Source organism: Megascapheus bottae, chromosome 20, assembly GCF_031878675.1.
Source record: "Megascapheus bottae isolate mThoBot1 chromosome 20, mThoBot2.hap1, whole genome shotgun sequence".
Classification (NCBI taxonomy): Eukaryota; Metazoa; Chordata; class Mammalia; order Rodentia; family Geomyidae; genus Megascapheus; species Megascapheus bottae.
This window is the reverse complement of record NC_143528.1, coordinates 8,853,251-8,877,578: the sequence shown is the minus strand read 5'-3', so window position 1 is coordinate 8,877,578 and position 24,328 is coordinate 8,853,251. Positions and strand designations below refer to the sequence as shown.

The 24,328-nt window shown below is 37.7% G+C and overlaps 1 long non-coding RNA gene across 1 annotated transcript in view; it reads right to left on the bottom strand.

Moving 5' to 3' along the window:
• Positions 1 to 15,085: 15,085 nt before the first annotated feature.
• Positions 15,086 to 24,328, bottom strand: part of LOC150049143 (uncharacterized) — a 163,635-nt gene continuing 154,392 nt past the window's right edge. Inside the window, exon 3 of the long non-coding RNA XR_016538967.1 lies at positions 15,086 to 15,355. This is a non-coding gene — a long non-coding RNA (uncharacterized LOC150049143). The remainder of the gene's footprint in view (positions 15,356 to 24,328) is intronic.

The following is a 24,328-nucleotide window of genomic DNA, read 5'->3' as shown; positions in this document are numbered from 1 at the left end:
TTATACATAATGCACCTTTATACCCTGATACAATGTATTTAGTTGGAATAATCTACTTTACATGTAAAACTCACATTAAATATAATCTTGGAAATGTATGCTTCAACTTTCAACATCTTGGTGCTAGAGGCCTTTGGGGTAGTCTGTCAATTTTACTATGGCAGTCACAGAATATATACAGCTTGTAACTACTGTTTTCTGCTCTTATATGAATACTTTGCTCAATCCTAGAATTACTTATGCTCAATAAATAATTTTTACAAGTTGGTAGGAAAAATCTTTGTGTTTCCTAATGATAGGACTTTCCATACATTAAAATAGTAGATGGTTTTCATCCTTTGATAAACAGAGTATTTTTTGTTTTTTGTTTTAATGCCATTACTGGGGCTTGAACTCAAGACCTGTACACTGTCCCTGAACTTCTTTTGATCAAGGCTAGTGTTCTAGTACTTGAGCCACAGATCTATGTCCAGCTTTTTCTGATTAGTATATTGGAAGGAGTTGTCTCATAAACATTTCTGCTCAGGCTAGGTTTGAACCATGATCCTCAGGTCTCAGCCTCCTTGAGAGTAGCTAGGATTACACCTGTGATCCAGTAGTACCTCCCTTAGAGAATGCTTTTAAATTTAATTTTGTTGTCAGGGTAATGTACAGAGGGGTTACTGTTACATCTGTAAAGTAACGAGTATATTTCTTGTCTAACACTATTGCCCCCTCCCTCATTTTCACCCCCTTTCCCTCTCCTCCAAATTTCCTCCCCCACTGTGGTAAAGATCATTCCCAGCCTATTGTCTTGTGAGGACTGCTTGCATTGGTTCCCCCTTTGTCCTTTGTCTCACTATTTTCTTGTGCTCCTTCCCTAATTCAGACAAATGTATATACAAGACACAGAGTACCAAAATGAAATACAGTGAGAATAGAGGATAAACCAAAGGAGAAAAAAAAAGAAATAACTTCATACAGTACATTAAAAGCAACAACAACAAAGAAAACCTCTTTTCCACATCTTGGAGTTCATTTATCTTAGCTTCATCTTATGTGGTCATATGTGCATAGCTACTGAACAATTACAATCCTCTTCTAGGACTATCGTAAACGTATACCAGTAATTACAAAGGAGGGAGCCTCTGTTTCTCTGGTTCTTTCTGGCTTATGTCACTCCAGTTCTTTCCATTTCCTTACAAATGGGCCAGTGCCATTCTTTCTGATGGAAGCATGAAATTCCATTTTTTTTGAATCACGTCATCTGCAAAGAGGGCGAGTTTTACTTCATTTTTCCCTATTTTGATCCCATTTATATTTGCTTCTTAACTTATTTTTCTAGTTAGGAGTTCTAATACTATATTGAAGAGGAGTGGCGTGAGCAGGCATCCTTATCTTTTTTTGGTAAGATTTGCTAAAGGTATGTCAATTTTGTTAATATTTTTGAAGGACCAACCCTTTGTTTTGCTGACACTTTCAGTGGACTCTAATTTGTTTAATTCTGATTTAATTTTTTATTTATATTTTTTCTGTCTACTGGAATAGGGTTTGGCTTGTTGCACTTTTTCAAGGAGCTTAAGGTGCATCATTAAATTGCTGGTTTGAGATTTCCCCTATTTGTTGATATAGGCACTGGGAGCTATAAATTTTTGTCTGAGTACTACCTTTCCTGTGTCGCAGAGGAACTGGTATTTTGTGTGCTCATATTTTGTTAATACTATAAACTGTTGAATTTCTGTTCTGATCTCTTCAATGACACATTAGTCATTCAACAATTTGGTGTTTAGTCTCTATGAGTACAGAATTTTCTACAGTGGCTTTTGGCATTGAGCTCTAATTTTATTCCATTGTGATCTGAGAAAATGCAGGGAATAATTTCAATATTTTGAATTTGCACAGATTAGCTTTGTGCTCTGAAATGTCTATTTTGAAGAGTGATTGCACTACTGAGAAGAATGTCAATTCTGGTGTTGCTTTGTGGAATATTCTGTAGATGTGTGCTTAGTCTAGTTAGTGTGTGCAATTGTTTAGTTCTGAGATTTCTCTGTTGAGTTTTGGCTGTGTTGATCTATCTAAAGGTGACAGTGATGTGTTAAAGTCACCAACGATCCATGTGCTTGGATGTATGTGATTTTTTTTAGTGTAAGAAGGGTTTGTTTGAGGAAGTTGGGTACTCTGGCATCTAGTGTGTAGATATTTAGGATGATTATATCCTCCTGTAGGAGAGATTCCTTTATTAGTATGTAATAATCTTCTTTGTCTCTTTTCACAAATTTTCATTTGAAATCTATTTCATCTGATATTAGCATTGCAACTTCATCCTATTTTAAGGGGGCTATTTGCTTGTTACATTGTATTCCAGCCTTTTACTTGCAGATTGTTTTTACTTGCAGTCTATGTTGTTTAATTGGAGAATTAGGTTCATTAATATTGGGATTTAGGATTGATAGGTATTTGGTAATTCCTGTCATGTTAGCCACCTTTTTAGGGACTTTGATTTGTCAGTTCTTACTAATTATCTGGTTCTCTGGTTAGAAGCTGTTTCTCTGCCAATGTTGTTTTCTTGTTGATTTTATCTGTATAGAATATTTTCTGTAATGCTAGTTTGTTGGAGACACATTGTTTCAATTTTTTCTTGCTGTGAATGGTTTTTATTTGTCTCTTGTTTACTAATGACAATTTAGCTTGGTACATTATTCTTGCTTAGTAGTTTTTCAACTTTGGGACATAGCATATCTCATTTTAGGCCCTGCTTGGTTTTTTATCTCTGATGAGAAATCTGTGGTTATTTTGATTGGTTTTCCTTTATAGGTGCAGCTGTAAGGATCTGTTCCTTGGTCTCTTGATCCTGTACACATTATAATGTTGTGGTGGGATATCCTGTTTTGATCTGGTCTGTTCAGGATTCTAAAAGCTTCTTGTATCTGGATAGACATATCCTTTGGGATTTTCAGGAAGTTCTCTGCTAGGATTCTGTTAAATAAATTTCTTATTCCATTAGCTTCTTTCTCTGGCCCTCTTCAATATCAATTAGCCTTAAATTAGGTTTTCTGGTGTTCTTTGTATCTCCTGTAGGGATCTACCTTGTTTCTTGGATTTATTTTGAATAATTGTCTATTCTGTCTATGTAAGGTCTAAACTATCTTCAATGTCAGAGATTCTACCTTCTGAATTGTTTAATCTGCTCTCAAGACTTTCTACTTTTTAAAAAAAATTTTCCTTCTTAGTGATCAGTTTTGATGATTTCAATTTCTTTGTTGAAGCTTTTAGATTTTGTATGGTCTTCTTTCCTGATTTGGTTTTCAGTGATCTCTCTCAAATCCTTTAGCTGAGTGGCTATACTTTCATTGGACTCCTTTTCCCTCTGTTGGAATTCATTCAGCTTTTCTTTTGTGGATTCCATGAATTCTTCTATTAATATTTGGTTAGCCTCATCACACTCACACATGACGTTATGCAGGTTTTTAATCTTTTAATTCATCATGTTTACCAGTAGTATTTGTACAGCATTTTGGGAACTATCCTATAGGTTTTTCATTGGCTTCTCTGTTGTCTGATTTCGTGGGAGTTGAGATGCCTTGAGTCGATCTATCACATTGAGCCACAGTGCCAGTTCCAGTTTTCTGGTTGTTAACTGGAGCTAAGAATCTAATGGACTTCCAAGTCCAGGCTGGCTTTAAACTGTGATCCTCATATCTCAGCCTCCTATGTAGCTAGGATTATAGGTGTAGCCACCTGTGCCTGGTTCAGAACATACTTTTAATACACAAAATGAACCAAGGACCCTGTACATTTTAGAGTTATTTTCACTCTCACTCTGTCTCCTTTTTTGGATATATACAGAATACAGTTTTAAGACAAAAACAACCCCGAGCCCTGTTATTAAACTGATTTTAGAGGTTCAAATCTTTGTTAGGGAAGGGTTATTGTGATTCAGGAGTGAGGATTATATATAGCTGCAACCAATGAACAAATCTGTCATGAATTTTAAATGTGGACCAAAACAATAAGTCAATGAGCCACTTTGACACTATCAAAATGAATACACATACAGTCTAGCTCAATGAAAACCTGGGGATCAACAGAGTAAGAAAATCAAAGAAAGTGGAGCACCAGAAATTAAGAGGTATAATAGAAATTAGGAGGAGAAAATATATAGGAGTGTAGGGAAGGGAACAGAAGGAAGATAACTAAGACATAACTTCAGAGAAAGGAACAAGAAAAAATTTTATAAAAACAAAGTAAAAATGTCAAAAATTATGTATGTATAAAAGAATACTAAAATTAGAAACACTAAAAGAAATAGAGAATTGAATAATCAAAATATAGTCTGAATTAAGTGTGTACACAATGAAGGATGACATCTAGTAATCACTGTTAGCTGTGTATCTAGGAGTGAGCAGAACAGAAATGGAGAAAAAAGAAAAAACTAAAGTAAAAAAAGTTATAATTAGAAAAAAATCTTCAGTTTATTTGGGGGATCTTGTGTCCACTGTCCAGTGTCTTGATGGAGCCTTTAATTTCCTTGTAGTAGTTTTCCTTGTGGCTGAGTTACTTTTTCAAATCAGTTTGTCTGAGTGAGCAGAAAATAGTTCTGCCTTACAGACTTGGGGTCTATGTGTCCTACCTCCCAGACTAATTTATTGGGAGGGCAGTCTGTTCTGTGTGTCACACACGAGGGAGGTGGCTGTTTTGTGTAGCTTGAAGTCTCAAAGAGATTGAGTGTGGGTCAGGTTTTGGCTTATCTGGAATCAGTGGCTTTTCCCAGAGTGGCTAGCTCCGAACTTTATCTTTTGGCCCAGCCTGGAGCCACTTTCAGCTTTTACAGCCTACCTAGTCTTTTATGTCTTACTTTTTTTCAATGACAATGTACAGATTTTGTCTTTTTAGCATCTGCAGCTGGCTAAGCTACAATGCTGCAGATGGTTGATGCCACTTCTGGCTCTATCTACCCGGTAAAGAAAGTTGTCCCAGCCTTGGAGGAGGCTGGGTAGAGCAACCTTCCCCTGAGCAGAGCTAGAGCTGATTCTCACTGGTCTCATTCCTTTGCCCTGTTGAAAATAGCCACCACAATTGCTGCTTCTCAGGCCCGAGTTTCCTGCTAGCTGTCAGGGTCTATGTTAGTGTCATAGATGATGTTTTTCTCAGGTGGTGGGGGAAGGGCTACCTTCAAATGCATTTCTGGGAGAAGGAATGAGAATGTCTTTTGTGGGCTACTCACACTTTCTCTTGTTTTTTTTGGACCATCCACAATCTGTGTCCATGTGTAGCCAGCAGAATGGAAGATTTCTGCTCCTTCTAGTTCATGTTGGAGGAGAATGAAAAGCTGTGTACACTTTGTCTCTGGTGTCTTGGTTTTGGTTCTGTCGTTCTGCTACCTCCAACATATATTCAAATCTGTCTTCATAAGCAGGCTGCTGAAATGTTTCCTCTCTGCCCCAAATCTCTGTACACTTAAGCCCACTTGGTGTGACTTTCTAACCATGAACTTTTTCTTGGAATGGTAAAACTGGTTTCCTGGAGAGAGTGCAGTTAGACCCCAGTTGTACCTTCACCATATTCCTCACACTCTAGACAGAGAATTTAAAAAAAGCAAATGTTTATTTTTAAATTTGTATTGAAAAAGTGATGGGCAGGGGGAGGGGATTTAAACTGAATAAATAAGGTAATGAGAACAATTGTTCTTGAACATTGTTACCCCCTCACTCATTTTCTCCCACTTATCCTCCCCGATCTCCCCCCGTCAAGTAGTAAGGTTCATATCCAACATACTGTCAAGTGAGTATTAGTGTTGCCTTAGTTCATCCTTTATCCTGCTGACACAGAGAATTTTTACTGTAGTATGTTTCTCCCCCCACCCCCACCCCCAGCCTGGGTACCAGGATTAGATCTCAGAGCTTCATATATGCTCATATTTGCTTGTTCTGCTGGTACTCAGCAATTTGTGTCACACCGCCAATCTTGGTTTTTGCTGGTTAAATCGAGAACAAATCTAGCAAACTTTTGGGCCTGAGCTAGCTTCAAACTCAGTCCTCCTGATCAGTTTCCTGAGTAGCTAGACTTATAGTTATGAGCCATCTAGTCAACCAGCTTGCTTACTTTCTGGATGCCCAAAGTTCTTGGAGTAGCATGAGGCAATTATTTTGAACATTTATGATCACTGTGCAAAAATAATAGTGAAAGAAGCAGCCAAGAACAGATTATAAACAATTTGATATGTGCTAATGCCAGCCATGGCTATTTCAGGAACAGCATATTGATCTGAACCATCTTGCCATTTTTGCAACCTTTTTACTAAGAGCTGATTTGCAGAATAAGCTTGGGTATTTAGCATTATGAGTATAATTATGGTTAATCTAAACTTTAATAGCCAAATATAAACACATTATACAACATAGCACCAAGATATTAAATTTCTCTATGTAACAAAATTTCCCTTTTTCTAGCAGAGTATGTACATTAGCCATGTTCAAGAAGTGCATGAATCAAAAAAAATCTGTTCTGTCGGAAATCATGAGTCAAAGAATTTTAAATTGACAAGGAATTTTAAAGATGTTCCATACGGGAATAACAGAGATATTCTGACTTCACTAGTTTAAACTCTGGGAAATGCACCCATCAGATCATAAACTTTTGTCCTCTTATTAAATTCTGTGCTCTTTTCACCTGTCATCTGCTTTTTGCTTTGTTTTGTACAGGCCTTGGACTTAGGGCCTAAGCATTGTCTCGGAGTTTTTGTGCTTAAGGCTAGTGTGCTACCACTTTAACTACTTTGGAGTTTTGATGGTCCATTGTGGATAAGAGTTTCAAGGACTATCCGTTTTGGACTAACTTCAAACTACAATACTCAGATCCTACCCTCCTGAGTAGCTAGAATTGCTGTCATGAGCCACTGATACACCCAGCTGGATCATGTAATTTCTTTTCTCTTTTTTTTTAAGTCAAATTTTGTTTTCATTTTTCCTAATAGAAAAAATAACTAGAGATGACTTTCATGTATAGTTGTTCATCATTTATGGGGTACATTCTGAGAAACATTAGGTAATTTCTCATTTTTTGACATGATAGGAGGTTGTTTCTTACTGTGTAAGGTGGCTAATGAAATCAGCGAGTGATCTGATGAAACTACTGTTGTATGTCTAATCTGTAACGGGACATACATACAGGTCATCACTGTATTTATTCTTGGAAGATTCAAGAGTGTCCAAATCCAGTGTCACATACATAAAAACTTCTCAACATTGCGACGCATGCATGGTCATGCATATACATATGCTCATTATCTGATTGGGTGGTGGCTTCCGTATATATGTTAAAGACAACATTGATTTTTATGAGGAATTCTTCAGCTGGGCACTTAAACGAATTCTGGACTGTTCAACAATCATATTACGTAGTGGATTTCTTTTGTTTTCAGTTTTTGTAAAGGGTGTACATTAGTGTATGTGAGCTGTGTCTAGAGAAGATATCAGTGCTGTGACTCAGATGCAGGAACCGTGAATAGGAGAGACTTGAATACTGGGCTTTAGGAGGCAGTGCTGTGCTGGCATGATGGATTGTTTTCCAGGAATTGCAATAGCATGAGCTTGGTTCTTCTGGGAAGAAAGAAACACACAGTCAGCTTGAGGAACAATGAAATAGCAGATGAGTTAGTAGAACAATTCCCAGGGCCAGCTAAATGAGATCTTCTGTTACCATCTTTCTTGGTGGGGCTTTTAATCTTATTTTCATTGAATTTGGAAATTTTTCATTACAAAGCTGGAGTCCATACCGATCAATGTAATAGAAAACAATAACCAGATGATCCTATGACCTACGGCGAAGCAGTCCCCTCACTGTCTTCTCTACTTGCTCTCAGCATAATGTCTATAATTATGAATATTAGCATTATAGTAGGATCTTCCCTTTTGTCTCAGGGGAGAAATCCGATAGTAAGTATATATGCTCAGGCCATGTGCTTAGTCTTCTGTGTAAGTCAGAGTCTCCAAGAAAACACCAATTATTCAGCTTTTGACTATATAAACTATTTTCAAAGACTTGAACAACTAGTAACAACAGTAATACAATAGTGATAATGGAAGAACACTAATTATCTCTTTTTAAGGAACTTATTAAGTACATGTTCTGTGAGCCAGGTTATTTTTGACAGCTACGCAGACAATTCCATTAAACAAATAATGATTTCTTATGGAAAAATATTTTATATGGAATATTATATTAGAAAGAGAAGAAAACCAGCTAACAAAGATGGTTCCTGAGAGGACATTAGCTAAGTAAGAGTATGGAAAACAGGAGTCTTAAGGGATTTCATAAAGGAAAGCCTATTTAAAAAAATGCACTGAAATTGGAATGTTATTTTTAACAGTCTTCCAGGGAAAGGAAGTAGTGTCCTGGAAACAGAAACTAGATCATCAGCTAAAATCAGTTGAGCTTTTACTCTGTTAAGAACTTACATAAATTGTTTCATCCAATCCTGACACCAAAGTCATGATAGGTATTGTTAAAAAGAAGATACAGTATTTAATATGTAACTCACAGTTAACTATTCTATGTAAATTCACTTTTTTATGGTAAGAAAACATGACATAGCTTTATTGAGTAATCAGACAAGTAAAAAGGCGAGGCATATCTAACAGAATATGGGTGTTTTCAAAAGGAGATTCTGTAAATTTACTTTTGATCCCTCAAAAGAGCTCTGAGAAGTAGGTATTAGTGGTATCTCCATGTAATGAAGAGGAAAGGAAATACAGAAATGTTCACTAATTTGCCTAACGTGCTGTGATACCAAGTAGAAGAGATATTATTTGAACCCTGGCAATCTAAATCCAGAGTTCATGTTATGGTACATTTTCTGTGTTTAAGAGGACTCTTAATGTGGTTATAGGCTTTTCTATCTTTTCCAAAACATTGAAGTTGACCAGGTCTTCATACAGTTATTTAGTCCAAATTTATTGGCAGTCAGTGTGGTCAAATGCTGTTCTTGGTGGGACCTATGGGACTAACACTGTCTTCTGTCTGCTCTTCTAGAGATTTTGTTTTCATTGTATCATGTGAAGACCTCACTGGGCAGAGACTTGACTAAAGGGGGAAGTTAGTTACATAAAAGTCCTGAGAAAGCATGGTCATGAGAAGGGATCGTTAAAGCCCTAAAGCAGAAGCATGTATTTCAGAACTAAGATTCTAGAAGGAAGAGATGGCTTGAGCAAAGACTATATAGTAGGAACATATCTAGCAGAAGTAGAAAGCCAGAAAGGTCCATCAGGACTAGATATAGAAGGCCTGTGAGATAGCAGCTTCCAGACTTGTTTTCAATCTGAGCAAAAAGTGATCTAGTACAGGGTTTTGAACTGAAAAATTAAATGTCTGACTCATTTTTAAATAAGTACACTGGGCTGGCAGGAGTTTGGCCTAGTGGCAGAGTGCTTGCCTAGCGTGCACGAAGACACAGGTTCAGTTCCTCGGTACCACATATATAGAAAAAAGCTGGAAGTGGTGCTGAGGCTCAAGTGGTAGAGCTCCAGCCTTGAGAAAGTCCAAGGACATTGGTCAGGCCCTGAGCTCAAAGCTCAAGACAAAAAAAAAATAACTTCACTGGGCTACAGAAGAATGAATAAACTATAGAGAAAAAGAAGGTAAGGGAAATGTTTTTGATGAACTTTGTAGAGACTCCACATGAGAGGGAAGGTCAGGAACTCAGTCAAGACATTCAGTTCAGGATGGAAATGTCAAGGAGACAGCTGATAGGGGCTTTGGGAGAGAAATCTAAGGATAGAATTGAAACCATGGGGTTATGTGAGACTACCAAGCTAGAGAAAAGAGCTGGAAAGAAGGCTGAAGACTGGCTGTGGACATGGCAGTATTAAGAGGATGAAATAACCTCTAAGGAGCAAACAAGTTAGGCACAGAAAACGAAGAATTTGTTCAGGATATATTTCAATAGGATATATATCGTTAAGTAGTTATACAAATGTATTGCCATTTAACAGAGTTGTTTATGAATACAGTGCATCTCTGCCTTGGCAACATGTATGCTGGATAGCTATAGCTGAGCTGTGGACAGCTGTGGCCAAGCCCTCCGTGACCCTCTCTGTTTAGCTGAGACAGATTGGTCTAAGAAGACAGGTTTGGCTGATTGAGCTCCATATGGATTCTCATGGTCCAAGGAGCCAGAACTGGCTTGTTCTCTTAGGAAAATGGACAATAAGATAAAGAGGGATAAAATGCACAGTAATTTATACAATCCTGGGCTGAGAACTGGTAAATAGTCACCAGATTGGACCAAGTGACAAAGTGATATTGTATTTCTTTAAGATGTGGGAAGTATATTTTTTTTAACTGGGGCTTGAACTTAGGGCTTCTTGCTCTTGTCTTTGTCCCTTCAGTCTGGTGTTCTACCATTTTAGCCATGCCTCAACTTCTGCCTTTTTTTCTAATTATTTGAGATAAGAATCTCACAGGTTTGTCTTCATGGGTTGGCTCTAAACCCTCAATTCTTGGATCTCTGTCTTTCCAAATAAGATTATAGGCATGAGCCACTATCACCTGGCTGTACTCCTTTTTGTTGTTGTTAATCATGGGGCTTGAACTCAGTGCCTGAACACTGTATCTGGGCACTTCTGCTCAAGCTAGCACTCTACCACTTTGAGACATAGGTCCACGTCCAGTTTTCTGGTGTTCGATTGGCACCAGATAAGACTGGCACCAATGAGTCTACTCTTATTGCCCAGGCTGGATTTGAATGATGATCATCAGATCTCAGCCTCCTGAGTAGCTAGAATTAAAGGCATTAGCCACTAATGCCTGCCTGGGGACTCTAATTTTGATATGTATGAATTACAAGTCACATTGTACAGGGGATGGATATAAATGGGTGAAAAAATTGTAATCACATAGGGGCTGGGAGTTTGGCCTAGTGCTAAAGTGCTTGCATGAAGACCCAGGTTCAACTCCTCGGTACCACATACATAGAAAAAGCTGGAAGTGGTGCTGTGGCTCAAGTGGTAGAGCTCTACCCTCGAGAAAAAAAGCCCAAGGACAGTGCTCAGACCCTGAGCTCAAGCCCCAGGAGTGGCAAAATAAATAAATAAATAAAATTGTAATCACAGTCTACACCAGGTCTTACTGCTCTTCTTCGGGGTCTCCCAAGACCCATAGCTCAGCTCCCTCATTCTTTTTTTCACACTATTCTACCTGTGCAGATTTTCCTTTAAATCCCTACTGTCTTTGTAACTGGATATACTTAAAATTCATTAAAGTGCTTAAGCTAAGGATTGGCCCCTAATAAACCCTGAATAAGTGGTAGCTGTCACCATTTGTCACCATGGCTCTAGTCATTTGAAAATGTACTCTAAGTATTTTCTGTCAGTGCTCTTGTCAGTCTAACTAGACCATTGTCCTTATAATGAAAAGGAGATGTCTGCCCTATCTTTGTGTCTTAATGGAGGGCAATGCGTAAGTACTAAATAAAATCTTATTAGGGATTGCTTTCAAGTAGGAGTAGATTCTTACAGTCTGGAAATGATTGTACTTAAAATGTCTTAAAGCCACATTAATACTGGGAATGCTAAGGAAAGTATGCACCTTCGAGACAGTTTCATTGTTAGTGAAAAGATTATTCTCTCTGAGAAAATTATCTGTTTTTCTCATCTTTTTGCAGCCGTTTTGCTAGCTGGAATGGAAGGAGTTAAGGTGGGCATTCTAGAAGCCTGAAAAAGGCAGACACTCACCACTTTAAAGTAGTATATGTCATATTTTAATCTCTATATTGTCATATCCTTTCAGAACTCTGCTTGAAAGTTCAAAATAGATCCTGCTTCTGCTGATAAGCTTGAAAGAGACCACTTCAAAGTTGAAGTGATAGACTGTCACAAAATTTAAGAATAATAACAAGCAACAGGAAAAATATTAGCAAACGTGTTAAAATGATAATAACCTGATATCTGGTTGAATTTTTGTTGTGTGGTAATTTGTGACTGAATCACAAGATGCGTTCTACAACTCATAACACAATTTAGGAAATAATAATTACTTGGGTATGACAGGAGGACCAAACAGTTTAACTGAAGTATGACTTAGCCATTGCCATAGATTGATTATTTTTGCTTTTTACAAAGATATTCAACTTTTTATAAATATGCCTGTCACCAATTTCAACACACTTTAAGGAAAGAATCAAATTAAAATCAGTATCTCAACTGAACAAATCCCCAGTGAAATTTTTGACATTTTAGTATTCAATATCTTCTCTAAACTTCCTACTAAGCATAATCTCACTGTTGCAAATTCATGGGTAAGTAACTTTTTTGCATGCTAGGTATGCACTTTACCAGTAGGCCAAACTTCCAGCCCTAATGTGTTTTTATTTAATCAGCTATTTTTTTTTTTGCCAGTTCTGGGCTTGAGCTCAGGGCCTGAGCACTGTCCTTGGACTTTCTCAAGGCTAGCACTCTACCACTTGAGCCTCAGCACCATTTCCGGCTTTTGTCTATGTATGTGGTACCAAGGAATCGAACCCGGGTCTTCATGCATGCTAGGCAAGCACTTTAACCACTAGGCCAAACTCCCGGCCTTAATCAGCTATTTTTTACAGCAATGAAAGGATAAACTAATGTTTAGATACTTTACAGAATTAATTCTTTATATGACAACTCCATTCAGACAGCAGATCTAGTCTTTATTCTCTTTTCTCATATCAAGTCCTTTTTTCATTGAATGGAGTGAGATTTCCCAACTTAGGACTCCACTGGCTTGAAATGACTGACTTCCTACCACCCGAGTATTGGGTTGCGATTTTCAAAGCTTACTTCAAAGCTTCATTAATAAAACTTCCCCTCATAGTAGAAGAGGAACTGTCAGGCAACTGTGCAGTTTTGTTTCTCTTCTTCCTTTTAACAAAAATCCCATTGTTCATTGAATCACTATGTTTAGTATGGAGGATAAACATCTTTCTGATTCCATTTGTTCTGGCTTGGGCCCATTAGAAGTGCAGGTTTCAAGGTAGATGGCCCAGTAGTCAGTTTTTAAAGGAGACAAACCTGCTGGCATCAATCTTTCGCCATTTCCTTTCCTTGTGCAATTCAGAGGAAACAGGAAACAGGAGAGTTAGTAAGTGACAGGGGACTGAATGGAACAGAGGAAGGATCTTCTTGTGCAGATTTCTGAGGATTGTGGAAATGGACTATTCAGGTTGCACAGTGCAGCTTGTCCTGTGGCTCACAGACCTTGCCTTTTTGTCTCTACCTAATTTTCTAACTAATGCTGAACTGAAAGCCTTTGTGCTTTGTTTACTCTCTTAACTGTCAACCTCCTCCCCCTTCAAATTCCCTCTAAGATCACAGAAGAAATATGCTATCACTTCAGATATTGCTTCTTGTATTACATTCTTCTGTCTTCCTGGATTCCAACTAAATATATGTTCTAATACATTGATAGTATCCCATATATCATTAATACTTTGTAATTTTTATTAAAGCCTTTTGTTTTGTCAGGCATGGTAGCCCATCCCGGTATTCTGAATATTTTAGAGGCTAAGGAAGACAGACAGGTTGCAAGTTTGAGGCCTGCCTGGGCTGGATAGTGATTTCCCAACCAATTTGGCTACGTAGTGAGACTCCATCAAAAACGGTTCTTTTCTCTTGGTCTTTCAATTTGCATTCTTTTTATAGTCTTTTGTTCTATTTTTTTCTGATCTTTCTGTTATATCCAGTCAATTACTTAAATACTATTCTTTATATCCTATAGTGTATGTTTTCTTAAAACATTTTAGTTTTGTTTATTGTGGTTAAAAAAAAAATCACATACGGGGCCAGGAGTATAGACTAGTGGTAGAGGACTTGCCTAGCATGCACAAATCCCTGGGATCCATTACTTGGTACCACATACACAGAAAAGGCTGGAAATGTCACTGTGGCTCAAATGGTAGAGTGCTAGCTTTGAGAAAACTCAAGGACAGGGGCTTGAATTCAAACCCCAAGACTGGCAAAATAAATAAATGAATTGCACATGAGATGCAAGATTATTTATCAAAATTTCCATACTCTAGCAGATTTCTAGAATGTTCTCTCCTTGAATAACTGAAATGTATCCCACTAAACAGCAAGCCTATTTTCCCCTTCTGTCCAGGTACCTGGAAACCATCATTCCACTCTGTTTCTAGTGTTTGACTAGCTACCTCAGGAACATGAAGTCATTCCATATTTGTCCTTCTGTGACTAGTTTATTTCATTTGGTATAATATCCCCAAGGTTTATCCGTGTTGTTTCATGTGATAGCATCTCTCCTTTAAAAACATCTAACTGCATTATTTCTTATTACCTATGTCTGTACATATTAAGAAAGTTCCGTGTGCACATGGTACAGTAAAAATATCCCTTTTAAGTAATATTCTGTTACATGCACATAATAGAATGTCTTTTTATCCATTCAGCTGTTGATGGACATATAGCTTGTTTCCATGTATTGGCTATTGTGAAAAATGCTGCAATGGGTATAGGGGTATATTTCATGAAATATAGGAATTCATGAAATGTTTCTTTGAGATAGAGCTCTTGACCTCAAGGCTACCACCCTACCCTTCAGCCAAGCTCCATCTCCCATTTTCTAGAGGTTATTGGAGAGAAGAGTCTCAGGTCCTTTTGTGCCCAAGTTGGCTTTGAACCTTGATCCTCAGATCTCACCTTCCTGATTAGCTAAGATTACAGGCATGAGCTATTTTTTTTTGTTTTAAAGAACTGCCATACTATGTTGTTCTAGTTTGTAGATCTTTTCTTCTACTGGTTTCAGTTCATTATTGCACTCATTCAGCATATTTCTAATTTTGAGTGCTACATTTTAAGCTTTAGAATATATATTTAGTTCTGTATTGTAAGTAATGCCACTTATCTGTTGAAATTCATCTTTTGTAAAGTCTTTCATTATTTTAGTTTGCTTTGTTTTGGAATCTGCTTCCTTGATTTTTTTTAATAGTGTTTAAAGGGGTTTATTTACCAATTCAAATACCTGGGTCAATTATGTTTCTCTTGGTTTTATAATTTTTCTTAATGTACTTTCTGGTTTCACTTTTTATTTTCTTATTGGCAAACAGACAGATAATAACACTCCATATTACACTTCTGTGAAGTTATTATTCTCCCAGCCTCCCTAAAAATAAAGGAACATCCTCTGGAAAGCTCATTGATTGTATCAATCAAAAGTTCAACTGGGTCAAAATATGATTTTGAGCTTCATGCTCTTCCATTAATAGAATGACATCTGGCCTGGAATTACTGCATGGTCTTCCCTCCTGTGGGATTTGACTTCTTAGCACTAGGAGATGGCAGATGTCTTTCTATCTCAGCATCCAGCCTCCTCTGATTCCCAATTCTTGGTGAAAGTCCTGCAGGGGAAAAAATAACACGTGATAAAAATTGGCTGTATGTCTGAGGCTTCTCCATCTTCCAATCTGTTGCGCCCATTCTGCACAGCTGTTAAAGGCTGCTTTCTCTTTCCTCCCAAAGAAGCTTAGAGACTTTGGCAGTCCAATTATCTGTTCACATTTAGATTTGGCAAATTTATTTGACCCCTGGGGAGGGGAAACATTGAGGAATAGCTACCCATCTCAGCTTATCTGAGAAGGTCTTTTCGCTCTCTGAAATTTAGTTTTGTGACTTGTTTGCATTTACGATTCTCCGAATGATCTAGAGTTTCTTTTTTAAGATGTTTTCGTGGGAACAATGGCCTATGAAAACCTTTAGCATCCTAATTGTTAATGGAATCCTCTTCTTCAATTATTTTGAATAATTTTTAGAAAGCCAATCTGACCAATCAGTGACTGATGGCTCTAAAATAGGCATTCACTTTGAGTATTCTTGTATAAAAATGTTGAAAGAAGTCTATCCATGACTAATAAACATGACTGGGGTATCTCTGCTCATGTGATCTTTAAACTTTATGTTATGTTACTCCTGTGACAGGAAACAAATTGCCTTTGTCTAGTATCAGCAGCAAAGGCTGACTTTGGTTATTTCTGGAAGGCAGAGCAACAGAGGTCATTTGACTGTGTTCTGATGTCCCCATTCTCATTTAAGTTGGACAGGAACTCAGCTAAGCCAAGTTTTAAGATATGAAGTTCCTTATTAATATTTGATACTCATTGTTATCATTTTTTTTACTGAATGTAACATTTAGAGTAATGTGAAAATTGCAGGATTTTCTGGACTAATATTTTGTAAACATCCAGAGAAGATGATCTCTATTCAATACACTTGTAGAATGATTTGCTAAGAGGTCAGCAGAGCTAATAGAGATGTCTGTGACATTTTTAAAGACCCAAGTAGTAAAACACCTGCCTGGTCTTGAATTTATTACACTCGCTCGCGCGCGCATGCGTACACACACACACACACACACACACACTCACTCTCTCTCTCTCTCTCTCTCTCTCTCAAATAAAACATCAGCAAAAATAACCAAACCAGGCCCTGGTGGCTCATGCCTGTAATCCTCATTATTTAGGAGGCTGAGATCTAAATAACAAGGTTCAAAGCCATCCTGGGTAGAAAGCTTGTGACATTCTTATCTCTAATCACCAGGAAACTGTAAGTGGCACTGTGGCTCAAAGTAGTAGATTGCAAGTCTTGCTCAGGGACAGCACTCAAACTTGAGTTCAAGCCCCAAGATTGACAAAATCAAGAAAAAACAAAATAATGAAAACCAAGTACTACCAGTATTACCATCATTACCCCAACAAAATTCCTGAAAGTAATTTTGAGAGATAGCTGAGTTTGTTGTGATATATTATATTGTCTAGAAATAGTTATCTTTTGCGAAGCTTTGAGATCAGTCCATGAAATTTGTACTATATGCGCATATTTTTGTAACTCTTATGATTGAATTCTGTGAAATGTGTGAACATGAGTAGCTAGTGCACAGGTAAAATTTTGTTTTGTTTATGCTGGTCCAGAAACCTGACCTGAAGGCCTGGACACTGTCCTTGAATTTTTGTGCTCAAAGCTAGTGCTCTACCACATTAGTCACAATTCCTGTTTTCAAAAAAGTAAATTATTATTGCTATTATAAAGGTGATGTATAGGGTGGTTGCAGTTACATATATCAGGTAAAGAGGACAATATCACCCCTTCCCTTGTACTTCTGGCTTTTTGATGGTTAACTGGAGATGAATTTCATGGATTTTTTTTTCCCTGTAATCCTCAGATTTGAGCCTCCTGAGAAACCAGAATTACAGATGTGAGTTACCTGGCCCCAAAAGAGTATTTCACTGTCAATTATCCCTCATATTGGTAAAAAGCAAATGATGTATACATGCAAGCATCTTTCAGTTTTGAAGGGCTTGCCTCTTCCCTCAGGCCCAATCTTTTTATATATCTAAGGATAGACTATGAAGGATTAAGTCCTGCCTTACTCCCCGGGGTCAAGCTAGACACCAGGTGCACACCCACAAGCTCAACCACATACCTGACCATAGGCAGGCAATTCCAATCTGGCTGAAACCACCCTCCACCCCCCGGGTGATAATAGCCCCTCAAAACAAGTGGAACATTCCACTATGGCCCTGACCAAGCACATTGCTCTAGCCCCCAAGACACCAGAACCCATTTTCTAATCCTTGCTTCCTTTTTAAACCCTATATAAACCTATCCCAAAATCTAGGCCCTTGCACAACCTCTAGTTCCACAGGAAGGTCTGTACCCCTCATTGTTCAATAAACAGTCCTCACTTGATGATCTAGTCTGGCCTATTTCTTTTCCATTCTCCTTACAAATTTCATTCTATTACTCCTGCCAAATCTATGTTTAAATCCACAAACTTAGTCAATAGTGGGGTATAGTCCTGTTCTGTATCCTCCTCAGCTTCAAAGGAAAAATTGCTTGGCTGGTTGTGAATCACGGGAAACAAGTTCATTATCATAAAGCTTTGCCACGATGGTGTGTGTGTGTGTGCATGTGCATGCATGTGCATGAGTGCATAGGTGTGTGTGATCCTTTAAATTCAAGGATTGATTTTAGTGTTTTGGTCATTTCATTAAATTACATATTTGAGAAATAGTTACATTTCTCTTGCTCAATTTTCTTTTATTAAAAAAAAATATCCTTTTGGGGCCAGAAGTTTAGCCTACTGGTAGAGTGCTTGCCTAGCATGCATGAAGACCTGGGTTCAATTCCTCGGTACCCCATACATAGAAGGAAAAAACAGAAGTGGTCCTGTGGCTCAAGTGGTAGAGCTCTAGCCTTGAGAAAGCCCAAGGACAGTGCTCAGGCCCTCAGTTCAAGGCCCAGGACTGGCAAAAAAATCCATTTGGTATTCTTGAAATGCATGTTGGTTAATAAGCCTGGTGAAAGCAAGACCCAATTTGTTACCTTCTGTGGCCCTAATTACACAAGTTGCAATGGAATAGGACAGTCCATATAAATTTAAATATTGTGAGGGCCTTTGTCCTCAGGATAGGATTATGCAGATTTTGATCTGCTCTGGGAGATCTTTCCATTTGCTTTCTAAGACTATCTGAATGGTGTTGGTGGGGAGGGTAACATAGCTACAGTGTTTCTAGGCAGTAAAACTTGCTTAGCATGCCTGAAAAAATAGCACAAGCAATTAGAAGAAATGGAAGTATTTTTATATTCTTTAAAAAGGTAGTGGGCACTTTTCCTGCTATTTCTTTCAAAAATGCCTGTGGTGGGAAGAAGGCTTTGCAGTGTCTTCTAAATATTTGGAAAGAGATTTAGGAGGAAGCCACCACCCCCAGCCTAACCTAAAAAGAGGCTGAACATGGAGTTTGACACTGGCAGAGAAATGCCCCTATCTTCCTCCTCCCCTCCATCACCCACCTGCAATGCAAATACTCCACAAAACATTTGCTCTTTTCTGACAAAAAATGCATTGCCTGCCTTTGTCATTGCAGCAGAAAAAGTAGGTGATAAGATGGGAAAAAGTTCTCAGCCTTTTCTCTTCCTTGTTATTTATCCCTAACGTTTATAAACCAGCTTGTTTGGAAGAAGCTACTGATGATTAAGTATTAAAATCTTCTGAATAATGTATTTCGATCAGTTTTCATATGATGCATGATGTGCAATTCCATGATGAAATGCAAACAGCTGTCCTTCTTTTAAGGCTTGTTTTTACCAGGCTAGATTTGACATAAATGGATTCATGGGAGTCCTATTTAAAGGGCTAGACCTCTCTAATGAGTAATTAGGTAATCATACAACTTTTACAGCTGGAAGTTATCTAATCAAATGTCTTCATTTTACAGATGAGGAGAAAGTCCTTGGCTGTACACTGAGAACAGTCATAAAAGTTCTTGGCTGCTTTCAGAAACAACTCAAATGACCTCCACCTCTCCTGTGTTTAATACTGGATAAAGACCTACTAGAAGCCAGCAGTGCTTCAGAAAGGACTTCTTGGCTGTTGGCATGCTTTTTTCAGAGGTCACAGCTCTTTCTGAGCTGGCATTTTGTATAGATTACCAATAAGCAGTGATCATTGTATTAAGATGAAGACATGAAAATATGCATTTAGGGCGTCTTTACAGCCGATACCTCATTTTCTACTCCTGTGAAGTTTTAAGATGATTCTGATTATTTTTTATTTTGATAAATTTGCATTAATCAAACATATTAATAGTTTTTGTGCACTTATCTAATCCAAGCTTAAGCATTGGTGGCTCACACCTGTAATTTCTTCTTCTTCAAGAGCCTGAATTTTAGCATAATGGTTGGATGTCAGCCCAAGCAGAAAAATCTGTAAGACTCCATCTTGAAAATAGTGAGCACTGGGGAGGGTAAGGAGAAGTACAGAAATGGGGGAACAAAGGGTGAACTTATGAGATACCATGTTGAACATGAACTATACAAGGTGGGGGATGGGGACTGGGAGGGTAGAAACTAGGGAAAAAATGAGGGAAGAAGTAACACTGTTCAAAAAGAAATGTACTTGTTACCTGACATATGTTAACTGCAACCCCTCAGTATATCATCTTCACAATAAAAATTAAAATCAACACAGACTGGAGAAGAAAAAGAAAGTAGCCAGTAAAAGCCCGAGATGGAGACATGGCTCCGTGAAAATGAAGCCCCACAATCACCCTTTCCAGTTTCTAATAATCATTGTGCTATGTTTAAGTCCATTTTCCAACAAAAATAGGATTTTATTCTTCTATATGACTAATTATGTATATGTGTTAGTGTAACATATACATACATATATTCTTTCTTTTACCCATTCAGCTAAGTTTAAATAACTGCTACTGAAAATAGTGCTATAAAACATGGTTATGCAGTTATCCCTTTGCTGATTAGTTTTTGAGGCTCCTGCTTATTTTTTTCCATTGTGAATGAACTGATTTACATTCCACCCAACTATGTATTTGTTATTTTGAATTCTTTCCTTTTCTCTGATAGCAGCCATTCTAATTGGGAGAGGTAGTATCTCATTTAAAATTTGTTGCAGCTCCTTGATGGTGAAAAGATATTGGGCATTTCTTAATGTAATTGTCGACCATTTGCATTCTTTCAGAAAGTGTCTATTCAGATTATTTGTCTAGTTTTAACTGACTGCTGTTTGTATTCCAGAGAATAATCCTTTGTCAAATCAATATTTTCTATTATTCTATAGATCATTCTCTTTGTTCTGTTGGTCATTTCTTTTGCTGTGTATAAACTTGTAGTTTGTGGTAATCCCATTGCCAAATTGGTTTACTGTGTGATGTGCATTGAGGATCCTGTCCTGAAAATCACTACCTGTACCAGTATTTTGAAGCGTTATTTTTTTCCTCTGTGTTCTCTTTTAGTATTTCGGAGTTCCTGATCTTTGATCCATTTTAAGTTGATTTTTGTTAAGAATGAATAAAAAGAGGTCAAGGTTTAGACTCCAACATGTGAGGTTTCCTTATACCCTTTGTTGAAGGGACTTTCTTTTCTCTAGTGTATGTTTTGGCCCCTTTGTTGAGAATCAGTTGGCTGTCGATGTGTGGATTTATTTCTGGGATCTCTAGTCTGTATTATTGTATTAAGTGCCTGTTTAATGCCAATATCATGCTTATTTGGTTAATGCAGCCTGTAATAGATCTTAAATTAGGTATTGTCTGATGCTTTCAGATTTGTTCTATATCCTCAAGATTCCTTTGGCTATTCTAGACTATTCGTTTATTTGCTAGTATATTGTTAAATAGAAGTGTGTGTTGTTCCCAACTATAAGTGTGGGGGGGCATTTAGCTATCTGCCATTAACCAAAAGCTTTTTGTAGATGTTATTTAGGAAAATACCCCTGTATTCTTAGTGTACTGGGATATTTTTGTTTCTTTTCCCCCAGTACCAAGGATAAACTAATGATCTCATGCTCTCAGTATTTTCATGTGTGGCTGGCATTGTACCACTTGAGCCACACTTCCATTCTATTCCATTCCACTCCAATGTTTTAGCTGACCTTGATCCTCAAATCTCAGCCTCATGAATAGTGAGGATTGTAATTGTGATCCCCTGGTTGGAACTTTTGTACTTCCATATGACTTTAAGAATTCCTTTTCTGGTTATGTGCGGATGTTGCTGGTGTGTGTGGTGTGTATATGTGCTGATTGTGGCTTGAATTTAGAGTTGTGCTCTTGGTTGGCTTTTCTGGTACTAATGGCTGGTATTCTACCACTTGAGTCACTCCAGTATTTCTGACTTTCTTGCTGACTAACTTGCTGCTTAACTGGAGATAGGGGTTTCTCAGGTTGGTCTGCCTGGGCTGGTTTTATACCATTATTATGGTAGCTAAGATTACACGTATGAGTCACCGATACTCACCTGTTAGTATATTTTGATGGGGATTGCATAGTATATATGGATCAAGTTGTGTACTATGCGTATTTAAACAATATTAACTCTTTCAATACCATGAAAATAGGAGATTTGTGTGTATATGGCTGCTTGTGTCTTTTAATTTCTTTCATCTGTGTTTTGTATTTTTTATAGTACTAGGTTTTGGATTTGGCAGCATACTTGCGAAAATTGTGGAGTTCTTAATATATGGCAACATCCCCAGCTCATTTTTTTTTATTTTGATTGTTTTTCTGCTTTTGTGGATTGAACTTGGGGCCTGGGCAAGTCACCTGAGCTTTCATGCTCAAGACTACCACATGAGCCACAGCTTCACTTCCAGCTTTTTGTAAATAACTGGAAATCGGAGTCTCAGGGACTTTCCTACCTGGCTGGCTTTGAATTAAAATTCTCAGATCTCAACCTCCTGAGTATCTAGGCTTATAGACATGAGCCACTGATGCCCCCCCACACACATTTTATTTTCAGAGTCTTGCCAGTCTTTTACCAGGCTGGCCTTGCACTATAATCCTCCTCCTACCTATACTCTGAAAAAGCTAGAATGACACACTGGAGACCTCATACCTACCTTGTTTTTTTGAGATACGGTTTCACTAACTTGTTTCTTACTTGAACTCTCCTTGAACCATAAGTCTCATATTTCTACTTCCTAAATTGCAGGGATTACAGATACAAACCATCCTGTATGGCCCTATGTTTTATTTTTTTGAAAAAGATTGTTTGGGGGGCCGAGGGCATACCCTAGTGGTAGAGTGCATGCTCTCTTAGAATGCATGAAGCCCTAGGTTCGATTCCTTGGTACCACATACACAGAAAAAGCCTGAAGTGGTGTTGTGGCTCAAGTGGCAGAGCACTAGCCTTGAGCAGAAGTGTTCAAAAGGACAGTACCCAGGGCTTGAGTTCAAGCCCCAGGAATGGCAAAAAAAAAAAAAAAAATTCTGGTTTTGTAAAGGTGATGTACAGAAGGGTTACAGCTCTATAAGTTTTTTCCCTCTTACCATTTCCTTACAAATGCTACAATATATTCTTTATGATGAATGTGTAGAATTCCATTGTGTATAAATTCCACAGTGGCTTGATCCATTCATCCACTGAGAGGCATCTGGTTAGATTTCGCATTTTGGCTTTGGTCAGCAATGCTGCAATGCACATGGTTGTGCTTTAGAGTGGCCTGCTTGGTGCTCATTTGAGTAAATGCTTAGAACTGTTGCTGGATCATAGGGAAACACTATGTTTAGCCTTTTGGGAAATCTCCATACTGCTTTTCAGAGTGGTTGCAATAAGTTTACATTCCCATCAACAGTGTCGCAAAGTTCCCATTTGGCCACATTCTTACTGGCTTTGCTTTCTTGATAATGGCTATTCTAACTGGTTTATTTGTAAGGATCTTTTACATCTTTGGTTTATTCCTGTTCTTGTGCAGTTATTATAAATGGGATTGCTTTTAAGATTTCTTAGCAAATCACCCTATCAGTGTGTAGAAAAGCCATTGGTTTTGTATGCCACTACTTTTATTAGATTTGTTTTTAGAAGTTAATTATGTAATTATCTTTAATCATGTAATTATCATTTAGTGGATTTTTTAGACATATTACCTGTAAACGACGATAGTTTGACTCTATTAGGAGCCTTTTTGTTTTTTCACATATGTAATTGCTCTGGCAAAATTTCTAATAGTGCATTTAATTAAAGCAGCAAGTGTGAACAAATTGTCTTGTTCCTTGCTTATGGCTTTGCAAATACAGCCTTTATTATGTTGAGATACAATCTTTCTGCATTCAATTTTGTTAAAGTTTTCTCTTTAAAAGATGTTAAATTTATCAAATGCTTTTTCTGCATTTATTGAGATGAGCATATAACTTTCTTCCTTTATTCTGTCGACTAATACATTGGCTGGCTTGTATGCTGAAGCATCCTTGTACCCTGGGCAGGAAACCAATTTGATCAGGTGAATGTCCTTTTTGATGTCTGTTAATTTGGATTTGCAAGTATTTAGCTTGGCATTTTAGCATCTACATTTATTAGGGACATTGGCTATAGTGGTCTATTGTTTTTATGTCGTGTCTTTGGTTTTGTTATTGTTGATAAAACTGCTCTCAAAGGGGTAATTTTGGGAGAGACCTTGCTCTCTCAGTTCTATGAAATACTCTGTGGTGAGTTACAATGAGTACTTGAAAAGGTTGGTAACCTTCAGCAATGAAGTCATATAGGCCTACAGTTTTGTTAGATAACTTTTTATTTTCAACTCTGGACCTGGATGCTGTCCCTTATTTTTTTTTTTTACACTCAAGGTTGACACTTTTCCACTTGAGTCACATCTTCACTTCCATTTTTTTGGCGGTTAATTGAAGATGAGTCATAACTTCACTCCTAGCTTTTTGCTGGCTATTTGAGACTTAAAAGTCTCATGTTCTTTTCTGTCTGGGCTGGTTGTGAACCATAAACATCAGATTTCAGCTTTCTAAGTAGCTTTATAACTAAGCCTCCCAGCACTGAGAATTTTCCATTACCCAGTCTTATTATTCATTATTGCT